General features: G+C 39.9%; 1 protein-coding gene across 2 annotated transcripts in view; it reads left to right on the top strand.

The window, feature by feature from the left end:
- The window catches only part of PRMT8 (protein arginine methyltransferase 8), a 73,682-nt gene that overhangs the window by 1,663 nt on the left and 56,055 nt on the right, over positions 1–15,964 (top strand). The window lies entirely within an intron of this gene.

The following is a 15,964-nucleotide window of genomic DNA, read 5'->3' as shown; positions in this document are numbered from 1 at the left end:
GTAAACTGTTGTAGTACTGACAGCACATATTGCATTAAAGGTCCCAGTATCCTAGGCAGTATTGCAAGGAGAAATGTACAAGCACAGCCAGTTCCTTTCAAAGCTGTTTTTCAATGGAAATTGTCTTTAGACAGGGAAAATAGGTGAGAGGAGCTCTTTAAATATTCCTCTTCTATTTCAATTCACTGTTAGTACATTTTTGTTGTTTAACCGCCTTTGTCTTTCTGCTTGTGCAATGCTGCACGCACTGCAATGTCATTTTATGGGGAAGGCTTTCTTATCAACGACAGTTTCATTCCAACACTGCATACAGGTTAGGAGAATATTAAAACGCTGTGCTTCCTCTCCTCAGAGTATCCATCAGTGACAAATTTGTGAAATGAGAGTGAAAATATTGCAGATTAGGCATATCCTGCTGCGCTTTTACCTTAAGAAAATCAGAAGGGATACATTCATAACACCTGCCAAGATATTTTCTATTTTATTAATTTTTGTATTTGTGATGTTAAGATCTGTTATGTACTGAGAGAAGTAGTCTGCATACGTGCAGACTTAGAAGTGCACCAAGCAAAATATGCCAAGACCTTTAAGTTCTTTCACTTGTCAAGCATCTATAATTAGCAAAGTCATATGATACCAGTTTGACCTCAAACCTGTATTTCTCTAACTTTCTCCTGAAGTTAGCAAATGTTCTGTGACAGAAGGAACACAGGACAAAGCATCTCACTTTTGGACTTATCATGGTGTCAGAGAAAATTAGGAATTGGTATAAATTTGCTTCATTTGAAACCAGTGGGTTATCAGCAATATGCATGATTTGATACTCGCTAAATTTCTGAAGTACTTTGATGCCATGGTGATAGGCTTGATGTAAAATATGAGAGATGAAGAATTAAAACATTTAACAAATGACCAAAATGCCCCACTTCCAAATCATTCCAAAAACCTTCTGGTTCTTACTCAGATTGATTTGAGCCAATTACTTATGCTACAGCTTCATAGTAATTTTTTTTTTTTTTAAATCTAGCACAACTAAGAGCATTACTCAAACTTTTGGTCAAATATGGCAAGTATACTGTTTCAGTAGTAGGGCAGTTTAAAAAAATACATTAAGACAAAGAACATGGACACTGTATGAGAAACTTTTTATTCCCTTAACTACTCTCTGATGACCATAGTGCTAGCTCACTAGCCTAAAGAGCTTAAAGAAATGACAATAAATACAGACAAGGGAAAACCAAAGCTACAGTGACAATACTCACTGTTTCCTCAAACAAGAATACAAGCGAGTAGAAAAGCAATAGCTCACTAGCATTACTTTCCAGTCAAGGAGGACACCTCGTGTTACCAGGAGACTCACAAAAGTGTGCTCCCACGGTACCAGATTGTACAGACATTTACATTACTAGTATCTCTATAGCCTTCTATCTTGATACAAAACATAGTTAAGTGAATGGAAGCATTGCCACAGGTGCTGCTGGATCTTGGATCAGGCTCAGAATAGTTTTGTAATTTTATTGTACTGATAACAGCCTGATATCAGTCTGTCTGCCAGAGTTTAAGTGGAACCAGTGTTTTTTTGTATGTGTTTATAGCAGCCTGAGAGTACACAGTACTTTGTATAAAAATAAAAGTCAAGGGGAATAAAACCGTAAGTCTTTTCTATTTAGAGGCTCACTGAAGGCCACAGGGATCCCACTAATAGGAAGCTTGCTAGAATGGTTTCAGATCCTTGTTTGGAGTGCACAGGGAAAATAAGATTCAGGAAATCTTTATTCTCCTTGGCCATCCCATGAACTTCAAGAGAAGTTCCATTGGAACAAAAGCTGTAGAATCTGTCCTCAAGGTATAAAAATGAACCTCTGTATCTTTAGTCATGAAAGACTTATCTAAATAAAACAGGACTGTTCGCATAAATAACAGATCCAGAATTGAGTTCTCTGCAAATAAGTAAAGGCACTCAGACAGAAAACAAAGTGAAAGAGAAATTGTTCTTTGTAGAACATATGCACAAAGATTCTGCAAAATTCATGGTGCTGACCTGCTGTAGATTTTGGTTTCTGGGTCTTTTTATTTTAAATGTGTTAAATGGAAGCCATATTAATAGTAGGCCTGATATCAGTGATGGGAAACAAATTGAAAGAAGTGAGATTTCAGAAGTGTGCCTTAATGTAGCTTGTGAACCTATGCCAGGTGAAGGGAATAACACAAAGTGCCAGGGTTTATGTGCACATCCAACAGACATATACATCTACATGTAACAGATTAGTCACTGACTGAAACAATTCTAGAACCTGAAACTGGGCTGGTTTTGTACAATGCAGCTGTGTAGTAACTTCATAAAAAGCAATTCTTACGCTGAAGACTTCACAGTGTCTGTAGAGAGAAAAGATGCCTGTTTCACTGCTAAGAATAGAGGCATTAAGTAATTTATTAATGGTAGCAAAATAGAGTCTTCCCTGAATGTCCTATTATACAAAGCTTGGGTTTTGGTTAGGGAAAAAAAATTCTTTTGAAGATTTGGGGTAACAGGCATAATAGACGTGCTTCCCCATACAGAGGAATATAACTGGCGCAGTATCATGAGATCCAGGTCTGTGAAAGTAACTGCTCTGTTATCAGAATTGGGGAGATTACAATGTCCTATCTGTATGAAATCCAGCCATACCACTACTGAGGGGAGAAGAGGTTATAAAATCTGTTGAAATCATGAGCTTCTGTTTGTGATTCATGAGTAGGAAGAGGGTTTTCTCCTTAATAAGTTATCAAAGTACAAATGAACAGAAGCAGAGCAAGAGTGTGCCTAACAGAGAACAGTGGACTGAATTTATTCAGTAAATGTAAGTTTTGTTCCTGGCTATTACACTGGATAATCTTGGAGACATAATTTAATCCCTCTGAGCTTTCCCATTCATACTGTTGAATTCTGTGATTTATTGGTGAAAGGTGCTGTAGCAGATTATTATTTGGTGTTATTAAATTGCTTAGAACACCATATATGAATGAACATTAATGAGTGGGTGATGTTTACCCAAGAGAGAAATAGTGCTGCTATGTGGTGTACTTCTTAGGCTAACAGAAGTCATGACAGACTCCATGGTGTCAGATAGCTAGCTGAAGAAGCAGTTTATGACATACCTTTCAGCCTCACTGAGTGCTGTGCCACATGCTTAAGTCACATAAGTTTGAACGGGAAAAGTTGTGGTAGCTGGTGTGTGCAAGTAGTATAGGTGAGCTATAGAGACCAGACCAGTGGCCCATGCTCTAGATGTTTTACACTGCTGACAAGGCAGTCAGAAAGGTGACCCATGATGTCAGTGAAGAATCTTTCACTGTGGGTGTAGTCAAATCCCCAAGAGCTATAGAGGCAGCTCTGAGTTAAAGCAGGGAGTATTCCACTTCATCACATTTTAATCCTGTACAATGCTCCTACTAGGACTAGGTAGCCCATGCTACTTAGACTAGTAACAAGGCAGTTCTAATATAGTCATGGGGGCTTTTTTGGTTTCTAGCCAATTCAGGAGTGGGGGAGCAGAAATATGGCTCTGAGCCATCTTCTCCTACCAACTTCAGCTGTGCAAAGCATTAATTTAGCTCAGCTGAAGTTCTCAGTGTAGTTAAATGCATTCCATTCCTTTCTGAAATTTAATAGTAAAAATTCAAGACATTGACCATAATATTTTGGCCCCATTGAAGAAATAACTTTTGATTGGCATTAATAGTATAAATAGGATCAAAAAACACTTATGCTTAAGTAAAGAATAACAGCACTCACTCTGTCGTGGTTCTCAAGGAAGCAAAGAGGAGATTGCCCACTAAGTGGCTGAGTTGATGGCCACAAGGGTGTCTTCACCATGCAAGAATGGAGCAATTGCTGACTAATCACAGCCTACCTGGCTCTTTCCTGTGGTGTTGAACAGGTACTGACTGGCTCCATGGAGCCAGTTCTTGGCATACTGTTGCTTTCAAGCTGTTGCATGGGAGCTGAGACAACTTTCTCACTTCACAGTGACTGTGAGAGGATAAGCACTATTTCACTCTTAGTATTTCAGTTTTAAACTGAGATTTAAGAGGTTTAGAAAGATGAAGGATGATGGCTTTATTTATTTCTTATCAGGTAGGTTTTTCAGGTCCCAGTTGTGAAAAATCTATCTCAAAAAATCCAGATTTTAAAAGGTATGTAAAATTTTGTCTTTTCCATAATCTGCATATTTCTAAAAATAGAAACTCAGTTTGAAAATCTGGAATAGAAAATCTATATATCTTCATTTTATTGCATCAATAATTTGGAGCTATAGAGACCAGAATTGGAAATAAGGCAGACTTACTTGAAGAAGCACTCACTGCCAAGTTTGCTTTTCTGAAAACTCTGTTAAGTGCAGAAATTAAAGATAATTTTGCTTTGTATTTTGAGTGTGAAATGTTAGGTGATCATAAATAAAATCGCAATGTCTTTGCTTTCCAAAATGAAGAGAGTATTTCAGTAACAAAACATTTGCAAGGAAATTATAGTGGGAATAAAATGTTTAGCTAAAATTTTAGACAGATACACAATAAAGAAGATGAGGAGAATACTGTTCTCCTTCACTCAAAATATCCTGTCCTGCAGTTAAAACACGCTCTTGGAAGTTTGCATATATTGAGGACTGCATTGTACCTGGGTCTTTTCCTCCCAGAGTGAATTATTGTTTAAAAAGGGGCATTACCACCTTTTCTAGCCATTATTCACAGAAAAGGAGTTCCTTAAGCTTTTCTGAGAAAGGATGGGAAAAAAACCCAACTTTGGAAGTGGGGGCATTGAGGTGTGTATTTTCTAAGACATTGTTTTATACCACTGTCCTCCTCAGCTTTTCCTAGTGGCAAACTCTTCATTATAGTGCAGTTGGCAAGCTTCACATTCAGCATACTGTTTGGTCTGGACCATACACTTAAGTTCCTGGTGCTCTTGTCCTGTCCAAGGATCCAAGTATATCTGAACCATTCTGTCATAGTTCCCCCTCTGCTTTTTAAAAGAAAAAGTAACATTTCCCTCTCTTGTAACAGTATGATGAAAGTAAACATATACTGGTTGGGAAGCAGTGGTATATAGTGGTCTCCAAGGACTAGTGTTGAAGTGTTCCTTCAGTGCCCACAATGCACACTTGGGGTCACATGTGGCCTAGCAGGTCTTCTGTCCTTCTTGTCCTTTTCTGGCCATACAGCTTATGTTTCATCACTTCTAATAGCACCAGAAAGCTCAAACCCAGTCTGAGAGCCCAGAATAATGTGTGACCAAGCCAGGGCCTTCCCACAACAATGCACCAGTCCAAACTTATTTCTGTTGTGGACCTTAATTTCTCGCTTAGAAAGAAAGAGAGGAGACCCTGCCATCTGTTTCAGTTTCTAGTTGCGTCCTTGTACTATTCATCAATCCGTTGCCCTGCAGCTTGACCCCAGCTTAGGATAAAGACCAGCTACTGATTTTCTTTTCCTTAGTCACAAATAGGGAAGTAATTAACCCTTTCCATAACTCCTGAACTACTTCTATTTGAGGACCATATACCTCATGATTGTGCCCTATATTAGGCATTGCCCTGTCTGAAGTACAGGATAGGTACTTTTTTTTTTAACTCTAATCTCAGTTACATTGGGATATATCAGGAGTAACGCCACTGAGTCCTTTATAAATAGGGATCACAGTGTCATTGCAGAAACACAGAAGTGTTGGTTAGAAAGGACCTCTATAGAACATCTCGTGCAACCTCACACTCAGTGTAGAACAGTCATCAGCATTAGATCATGTTGGCCATTGCTGTCTTTAGCCAAGTCTTGAAAATCTCAAAAGCACAGAGATTCCACTACCTTTCTAGGCAACCTCTTCCAGTGCTGCACAGACCCCTCAGTGAAAAAGTTTTTCTTATTGTCCTATCTGAACCTCCCAAACTGCAAGTTGTGACCTTTGCACCTCGTTATCTCATCTGCTGCTATTGAGAAGAGTTTGCTTCTATATTCTTTTTAACTATCTTTCAAGTACTTGCAGGCTGCTATTAGATTGTCCCTTAGCCTCCTTTTCCACAAATCAAACAAACTCAGCACACGTAGTCTCTTCTTACAGGTCATCTTCTCAGGCCCATGACCATTGTATTACATAGCATCTTGCTTACCTCCTTTTAACTAAAAGCTCTGCAGAAATGTTATGAGAATGGAAAGGAAGAATATTTTCTTAACTGAAAGAACTTTATAGCAGAAGACTAACATTAAATGCACATGGCCAGGTAGTGTCAATAAAGTGTATTCTGCAGAAATCCCTTGTGAGTGAGCCCAGCTGTGTATCTGGCATGTTTTAATTTGGTATTTTGGGTTAGTCGCATCTTATTTATTTCCCCTAGAAAGAGAGAGGTCAAATGTGATCAAGCAGCACTCTTTCTTACCCACAGTTTGCATCCTGTGTAACTGTACAGCTGGAACAGCAGTTTCAGAAGGAAATCAAATGAGATAGTGTTAGCCACATCATAATATAGTTGCCTCCTTAGGAGTCACGGTGTTTTAAACTTAATTAGGAGTAGCTGAATTTACAGGCAGCAGAGGGTGTTCAAAAATTGTTAGGGATGCTCTGCCTATTGTATTGCTGAGCCTTAAAAAAATGTAAGGGCCATCATTACCCTTTCAGTTCCATTGGCTTTGATATAACCCACTAGATCCTCTGCAAACCTGAAGCAGACCAGGGATGTGAAATAATAAAACTGAGGTACAAGAACAGTTACTGGGCAGAGAAGACAAAAAAGGGAACATATTTTATTGTACAAGAAAGTATGTTGCAGAATAAAATTTCAGCTAAATCCTTTTCAGCTCTGTGTAAGTCTGATGATCTTTTAGATTTCTGGGATTAGAAGTGGCAAATGTGAAGTTTGAAGGCCCTCAAGTAAAAGCCCTGTTGTGGCAAATACTATGTTTAGTCATGAAGCAGAATGTGCTTTGTAAATTTACTGGCAGTAAATATAATATAATATATAATATAAATATAATGAAATTATATTGTGAAGCTGGAAAAGAAAAGGAAGGAGGGAAGAAAGGCAGGCAGGAATGTGGGTGGGCAGGGAGGTAGGGTGAAAAGGAAGGGAAGAAAGGAAGGAAGGACGAGGAGGGAGGAAGGCAGGAAGGAAAGATATAAAATACAGTCAACATCCAGAGAAGTTGCTCATTTCCATAAAAGCAGAAACAGTAGAAATATATACTTAAATTTACTGTAAAAAAGTCACAGAATCACACTATGACTCCTGAAGGCTGGTCTTACCAGTAAAGACCGAGGTGAGGAACACACTGGTTCCAAGGTACCTTGGCCTTTTCGACATCCTTTGTCACCAGGGCCCCTGCCCCATTCAGCGATGGGCCCACATTTTTCCTAGCTTCCCTTTAGGTGCCTATGTACTTGCAGAATATTTTCCTGTTGCGCTTCATTGTCCCATTGTCGGATTCAACAAATGTCAGGAATCAAGGAGCTGTAGGCAGAGGTAGCAGGAGACCATCAGGAGAGTGAATCAATTCACCCTTTTACAGCTTGTAAATAAGGAAATAATAGGGGGTTTTGCAACAGCTGGTAAGGTCTAATGCAAACATCAATTTCTCTGTCAGAGAATAAAAACAACGTTGACTGTTTTTTGACTACATTAGGCAGTCATGGAATAAGAAGAGATAGTATGTAGTTCTAGCCCTGTGATTCACCTCAACCAACCATGAATGAGGAAAGAACATAACACAGAAAAATACAAGGCTGTTTTTAATTAGTTATCAAGGTGTCTGTATTAAAGCTTCCTTGAAATTCTGCATTGAAATTTGCTTTTACCAGCATTGTCTCACAAATGGTTAATCAATGGTTATTCTCACAAATAACTGACTGACCATACTGTGAGGGAGATAGACTCTGTCAGTGAAATCTTTTCACCCACTCCCCTACCCTTGCACACATACGTACTGTTTTCTGAGACCCACCCCAATCACCACTCCAATGAGAGAGCCAGGAGAAAATGCAACACTCCTCTCTAGTCTCCATGTCGGGATCTTGAGCAGCAGCTCAGCTCCAACTCACCAGAGTTCCACCTCAGGCACTCATGCTGGCTCTCACCTCTCCACATGTTTGATCACAGTCACGTTGTCATTGTTGAACTTGACATATTACTGAGAAGATAATTTTCCTAGCTTGCTGTTTTAATCTGCTGAATCTTTATATTCTGTTAAATCAAAAAGCTGATTGTCATTTTCAAGGCCATTTGAAGCATGTTCTGCTACTTATCATTTCTCATTCAGTATCAAGAGGTTAATTCAAGCCTGCAGTGCCAAACTCCATCTCACACTTATTACATTTTTCAAACATACTTTAATGAATATAATATTAGTACTGTGACAGTCTGTATACAGTTTTAATGAAGGTTAGCCTAGAACTTGTAAAACTAGGCCAATTCAAAATCGGTTTTATGTTTCTGTTTTCTCTATATTTGACATTCAATTTCTGTCCTGCTTTTCTAAGAAAATTTTTGTTTAAGCAGATAAACTTAATGGGAGACAAAGGTAGATAAGGATTTTAAGCAAAGAAGGTACTTTCACTTATTATTGTGAGATTTTCATGAAAATGTGAAACTATTCTTCTAGGATTTTTTTTTTAATAGAAGACATGCGTTCATGTAGCCTCAATACAATTATTTTGTTGAAGAAAAAATTCCTTTCTCAACAGAAAGCCAATAATGCACTTTAGTGCTCATAAATGTCTTTTTCACTTCATAAAGTGGAAGGCAAAAGTATTTATGCTTGCAATATCTATTTCCACCAGGTAAAACTGAGTATTCTAACCATGCCTACTGGAAACAAAGGCATTCTGATCTCAAGACAGGTTTTACCCTTGTGTAAACGCACCAGTTTCAGTGGAATTATTTGTGGTTTATATAGATTCAAAACCAGCTCACATCTATATATAAAATTGTATTAAGAAAGATGAATCACTGGTGTTTTTGCTCAAGAATGGAGTTTTCATCATTCTGTTTCATGATCGTATAAAAATGTTAGTATATTTTCTCGTATCCCTTTCTTAACTGTGTTTAAAAGATGGGTCTGAGATACCAAAAGCTTATTCTGTTGTTAACACAAAGCTATACAAACCTGATTTATATCAACATGACTATCAACAACTGCTTTTGAAATACACTATGTAGATATCTTTTTAACAGGTGTAGTTCAGAACCTATTGGAGTTAACATAAATTGCTGAAGATCTTTGAACACGTCAGTAAATGTTCTATTAATAATGCAAGAAATGCTGAACACACTGGTTTGCTCATGTGTGTCAGTAGCACTCAGCATGATCATTTATTGTAGAATCAAGTTCCATAGTGGCAGGATATTTAAAAACACTCCTCATCCACCTTGCATAATATGGAGCAAAAGTAATTCCACTGGAACTAGTTGGATTACTTTTGTTCTGAATGTTAGATACATATCCAAGTTTCGTAAATAACTGCTGAAAACACATTGAAGTCAATTGTGGTATTTGCAGCCCTCTTGAGAACAAATATGCCACCCAAGACTGGAGTTGATGGGTTATTATTCTCAGTCTCTTACAATGAAATTTCTCAGACTAGGTAAACCAAAACCAAATAATGTTTAATGGCCAAATATGAGCAAGTGTACTTCATTAGGCTAAATTTACAGAGTAGTTAAGGACATATATGTCGTCCTTGCTGTAAATGAAGACTAGTCAGTCTCGGAAGTACACACGATTGCCTTAACAGTCTGAAGAAAGATTTATATTTCTTTGTCCATTACTAAGCAGACTTATGAGAAGCTTTCCTTTACCAGGGTTTTTTAAACTTGAAACTTAAGTTTAATTAGCTCCTTCAATGCGGTTACAAAATGCCATCACCATTAAAATACCATTCATATCCAGTGTAGTTCCAGAGTCTGATAATTAATGAATTACCAACAAGATATCCAGTCACACTGATACAACAGTTTCTACTCTAACACTTTCAAATCAAGAAAGTTACTGTACTCCCCATCTTAGAACTAAAATGCAAATGTAATACACTAGTTCTGAATGAGCAAGACTATGCTATTTAATAATTCAATAACTGCCTTAACATTGTGATCATTTGTCACTTCAGCCACACAGAAAAGTATGCAGTTCCTTAAACACACATTAATATGCTTACTTACAAAGTTACTTATCATGTGTATGTGTTTTTATACATATATATAGACACACACAATGTTTTATATTTACATAAATTCAAACTGCATATTATGCTGTGACTTTCATTTCTTTGTGCACCCCGGTTGTCAGTGTTATTAGAACTATGTCAGAGAAGACACTACTGTGCTAATGTGGGCTCATATACTGTAAAATGATAAAACCTGGTTAAAGTCTTAGGCAAAGCACTAATATGCTTATCATTCCCAACATAAGACACACAAAGAGTCTTTGCTGGCCAGGTAATCATGAAGCAGCTGGTGAAGGCTCAGATTCTGCTGCTGCTGGCAACGTTCCTGTTGTTTCACGTTGCTTCATGTTCACGCTTTGTGTTGCTGTTACCATCTTTAGACTTCTTTAGCATGTTATATCTCTTCACGTTACTGTTTTTCTTCCTGAATCCTTGAACTTTAAATTTGTATTTGACCTTGTTTTATCTTTCATGGCTCTATGCTACAGGCTTTGTCAAAGCTCCCTCTTAAAATTTAGGATTTTTCTCAGGAGTCTGAGCCAGGGTTACACACCTAGGCAGTTGATCATTGCTAGGCCTTGAATCACACTGCTAAACCCCTAGGAAGAGCGGTTGGAGGCTACAGAGAGTGGGATGCAGCAACTAGGAAGACACTGAGCTGAATGGATACTTCTGAAAACCATAGGTGTAAATTTCTGAATATTTCTCTGCCTACATACTGTTAAGTGATGTAAGAAGCTCGGCCCACCTCCTCCAGCCCAGGACCTCTCCTGCCTGGCCACTGGAGACCAGCCAGGTGGCCCAGGGACCCAGGGCCTCTGCCCAGGCTGAGGGACATGGCTGACGCTTTCCTGTTTGCAGGTTCAACCAGTGTCGAGGCTGGGCACGTATCCCAGACACACACACACACAGACACACACAGAGGACACTGACATGGCCAGTCACACAGGCTACCACAGACAAACGCGCTGCCTTCAACAGCAGCTACATGCAGGACTCTCATAAAAGACAATCCACAGACAGCTAAGCCCCCTCCTCCTCTTCAGTGGGCAGAGGCAGGTGGTCACTAGTGGAGGCACACACCCCCCCCAACTCTCCAGGTTCACAAGCACACACACATGTTTGAAGATCCCTTGATTACCGGCATGGCCCCTCTGCCCGCCTAGCACCCCTGCATGGATCCTGGGCCCCCTTTACCTGCCCCACAGGGTCCCTGACTTGCCAGCTGGTCCAGCTTGGTGCTTGCTGCAAACATGCGGCACTGACGCATTTGTCCCTCATGCATTCCACATTCACAAGTGCCCCTGGGCATACCAGCACAGACCCCCTGCCCAGGGGACCCTGGCCCGGACCCTAGGCCCCCCTAGTCACCAGCTAGTCCAGCTTAAAGTTTGCTGGTGAATATGCACGTGCACCGCAGGCACACCAGAATTGGGGAAGACACAGATTCTCCCCCCACAGCTGGCACCAGGCACACGGGCAGTGACCCGTGGTCCCGCTCCAGCAGCGCTGAGCTCCTTGCTCGCCTCGCTCATGCTGTTCCCCCGACAGCTGGTTTTGGGAACAGACACTGTTCCCAGTCCAGTGGCTGGGGGTTAAAGACCCCCACTGGCTCCAGTAGCTGACACAGAAACCCCACTCACTCCAGTCGCTGGCACCACAGGCTGGGGCACCCACCCCCACATCTCACTAGTAGCTGGCACTGAGTCCTTGCAGCACATGTTCACATGGGACAGAGAGTGAGCATATGCAGAGAGATGCTTAAGAAAAGATTTAATAAGAAGATACAAGAAGCTAGGCTGGACTGCAGTGATCAGGCACAGGGCTCAGCCAGACAAGCCCACTGACCAGCCCCATTTTACGGCCCCACTTACACCCCTTTCTGTCTACCCGCCTTTGTTCTGCCCTGTTCCCCCTTCCCCTGCGCATCCCCCACCCCAGGGGTCTTGTACAGCTCTATTTCAGCACCCCTCGCAGTCCCGGGTCCCCCGGTATGCAATATTATCAGTTGCAAAGTCCAGGCTGATCTTCCTGGAAGTGGCACCTGTGGTTTCTTGATAGCCCACACTCTTGATAGTCAGTGTGCGTGGTGAGGTTTGTTTCTTGCCATTGTCTCCAGGTCTGTGTCTCTGTGTATTTTGTTTCTGGTTTCCCCCTTTTCCCCTTAGTTTCCCAACTGACCGTTAGATAACCTCACTGGAATAAACTTTCTCACACTCTCATGTGCCCTTATCAATTGATGTGACTGACCAGGTTTGGTTCTCATCCCTGCCTCCCTTATCATGTCAGTCAGGTTTGTGTCCCCATATGTTCTAGTTTGTGGCTTCCTCCTTTTCTTATTGTTCCTGTTGCATTGGAAAAGGTCCTTGACCAGATACCTTTAAAGGAATGACACTCTCCTTCCACATACCTTTGAAATCCTGGCCCTCATCTTAGCTATACTGTATGCCTGTACTTGCTTAGATATGTGTTCTAGTTCTGCACAGATATTTTGTATAGGTTAAATTTAGGGATTTTTGAAAGGTTTACCTGGGATTATACTATAATTGGAATGGGCAAGTGAATCCTGTATTTTTGAGTGATGATTGTTCTGCACACCACACACATTTGTATAATTTAAACCAAGTCTGGGACTTGTAGTATAATTTAAACTTGTAGTATAATTTAAACCAAGACTGTAGTTTATTTAAACCAAGTCTGGGACTTATTGTGCATATTGTACAGTGAGTTTGATGACTCACAAATGCACTGGATTTAGCACATACAAACCACAATTGTCTGTGAGCAGGTCTGACATTTCCTGAAATTTATACTATTTCTGTCCAATCATAGACAAATATGATAAACCTATGTTAAGTGGCTTAAGACTCTAAACCATACTGAAATACTTCAGATAACTATAGATCCACAAAGAGAATGAATGGAAAAATCAGTTGTACCTTGTAGATTAACTGTGCCAAATACAAATAATGTATTAAGTCATTAAAGTCTTAAAAAATAAGATATCTGTTTTGCTTCATTTAGCATTTACATCTCAATGTAATAGCAATCATGAAGTCACTGTTATGCTCTTCATTATGTATGACCAAGGCCTGTCTTTCTTGGAAGCCAAAGTTACATGCCTACATAAATCCATGACCCGTACAATCTTATAAAGACAGAAATAAATGCTACAAGTACCTAGTTATGGTGACAATTTTCAACGGGATTTAGCAATTCTGAATTGTACTGTGTGCACAGAGTACCTTTTGTATAAAGAATGAGAACAGTTCTCTAGCAGCTAGTTTCTCCTAAGTCATTAGCAATACATTTTCCTATAAGATATGTCATGATAATGAACATCAATATTAATCATATTCTATAAAGCACCATTTATATTTTCCGTGCCGTATGTTATATTTAGGGCCTCTTGACTGCATCTGACATTTTTCATTACTTGCAGACTTTTCAGAGGTGTGAAAGTCTAATCCCTATTAAAAATGCATAGGCCACTGGGGGTCAAAGTTTCTCTTAAAAGCCACTACCACTTACAGCTCCACTAAGGGGATTGTGAGTTATAAGTGTATAGGAAGAGTGAAATAACAACGGAGAATTAATATTTTTGCCAGAAAGAGGAAATCTGGTATGTGATTCCTGTTTCTACCCATTTCCTTGTTTGGTGATCTCAAATCATGAGGAAAGATAAAACCAGAAAATAGCTCAAACAGTGATTTTACATCTAAATAAATTTGAATAAGCAAATCAAGGCTGGATAAATGGGCTGACAGGAACCTCATGATGTTCAACAAGGGGAAGTGCAAAGTCCTGCACCTGGGGAGGAACAACTCCGTGCACCAATATATGCTGGGAGCCACCCAGCTGGAAAGCAGCTTGGCAGAAAAGGACCTGGGTATCCTGGTGGAACCCACCAGGTTGAACACGACCCAGCAGTGTGCCCTTGCTGCAAAGAAGGCTAATGGTATCCTTGGCTACGTTAGAGAGTATTGGCAGCAGGTTGAGGAAAGTGATCCTTCCCCTTTATTCAGCACTGGGGAGGCCACACCTGGAGTGCTGTGTCCAATTCTGGGCTCCTCAGTACAAAAGAGACATGGACATACTGGAGAGAGTCCAACAAAGGTCCACAAAGATGATGAAGGGACTGGGGCATCTCTCATGTGAGGAAAGGCTGAGAGGGCTGGGAATGTTTAGCCTAGAGAAGAGAAAGCTCAGGGATACAATCAATGTATATAAATACATGAAGGGAGAGTGCAAAGAGGACAGAGCCAGGCTTTTTTCAGTGGTGCCTAGTGACAGGACAAGAGGCAATGGGCACAAACTGAAACACAGGAGGTTCCATCTGAACATCAGGAAATACTTTTTTACTGTGAGGGTGACTGAGCACTGGCACAGGTTGCCCAGGGAGGTTGTGGAGTCTCCCTCCTTGCAGATATTCAAAAGCCATCTGGATGTAGCCCTGGGCTCTAGGTGGCCCTGCTTCAACAGGGGGGTTGGACCGGATGACCTCCAGAGGTCCCTTCCAACCTCAGCTGTTCTGTGACTCTGTGATTCCGTGAAATCAAACACAAGATATAAATAAAATTGAAAATCTAAGAGCTTTATATATATATTTTATGCATTGCGTTCTTTTTCTTTCCTTGGTTGATCTTTAAAAAATCTGGTAAATTTAGGGATCTGTAACAAAGGAACACAGTCCCTGGGTTTCCTCAAACATGCGGTCCTGTGAAATGCTGAGTATGTTCACATCTCTATTGACTATGTTTTCTTTTACACCTGATGAATAAATAAAATTTATTTATTTATCTCAATAAAATGAAAAGGACCAATGATTTATTACAGTCACTGGATTGTACAGTCTGCACAATCCAGAACAAAGGAAATAAAGACAATTAATTACTTAATGTACTTGCCAACAATTTAGCTTTTATCACTTTGCATTAGTTTAAGTGTTTTAACTGCTGGATATGACTTCACTATCTGACACCAATTTAAGATCAAAATCCTACTTAATCATCTGTTTTTAGTGAGAAATCCTAGGTTGAATAAAGATGGTATTATTTATTTGGGCCTTTTTAAGGAGGTAGGGGAGATACTGTTGTCAGTTTCCTTTGTTATTCCTTTGTCTTTTAGATCATTTTAGATCTTTCTTCATGGTATGGTCTTCAAAAGAAACCTTATTGCTTATGATACACAATTGTGTCAGTTGTGCTGCTGGTGGCAGAACAGTGCATTCCTCTGACTCGCATCATGCTTCAGAATTCTGCTGAAAATTACTATGTTGTCAGTAAAAGGAGAAAAATAAGCACTGGGGTTTTTTTGGTGCTGAATGGTTTTACCTCCAGCGATTCAGTGTCTCAAGAAAACCCATTTTTACAAGCCTTTTGCAATGCTTAAGTTCCTGAAAAGGTTCAAGAGTTATTCAAGTCACTCTTTTGGGATCTTCTTGATGACGGTAGTTTGTTTTCCATGCTATTTTAACAAATATGCACAACTCATCGGTTAGGGTCCTGATAGCATTGTTCAACAAATCTTTATTATTTTCTATTGTTATTTTACTTTAAATGGATGAACTAGGATCTGGATTCTGCTCACATAAATTCAAATGCTTTAACAAGAGTTGGTGGCCTACTTGTCCTGTCTAATCAACAGAGACAAACACCTCTGAATGGCAACTCTGCCCATCTCAAACCTGATTCATACTTTAAAGAAGCCTCTTTCTTTCTATTGATCCTAGACAGAGCCTAGAGTGGCTTGGCTGCCAAATTTCAGTAATATTAACAG

This window comes from Aptenodytes patagonicus, chromosome 1, assembly GCF_965638725.1.
Source record: "Aptenodytes patagonicus chromosome 1, bAptPat1.pri.cur, whole genome shotgun sequence".
Lineage (NCBI taxonomy): Eukaryota > Metazoa > Chordata > Aves > Sphenisciformes > Spheniscidae > Aptenodytes > Aptenodytes patagonicus.
The sequence above is the reverse complement of the archived record's forward strand: the minus strand, read 5'-3'. Positions and strand labels throughout refer to the sequence as shown.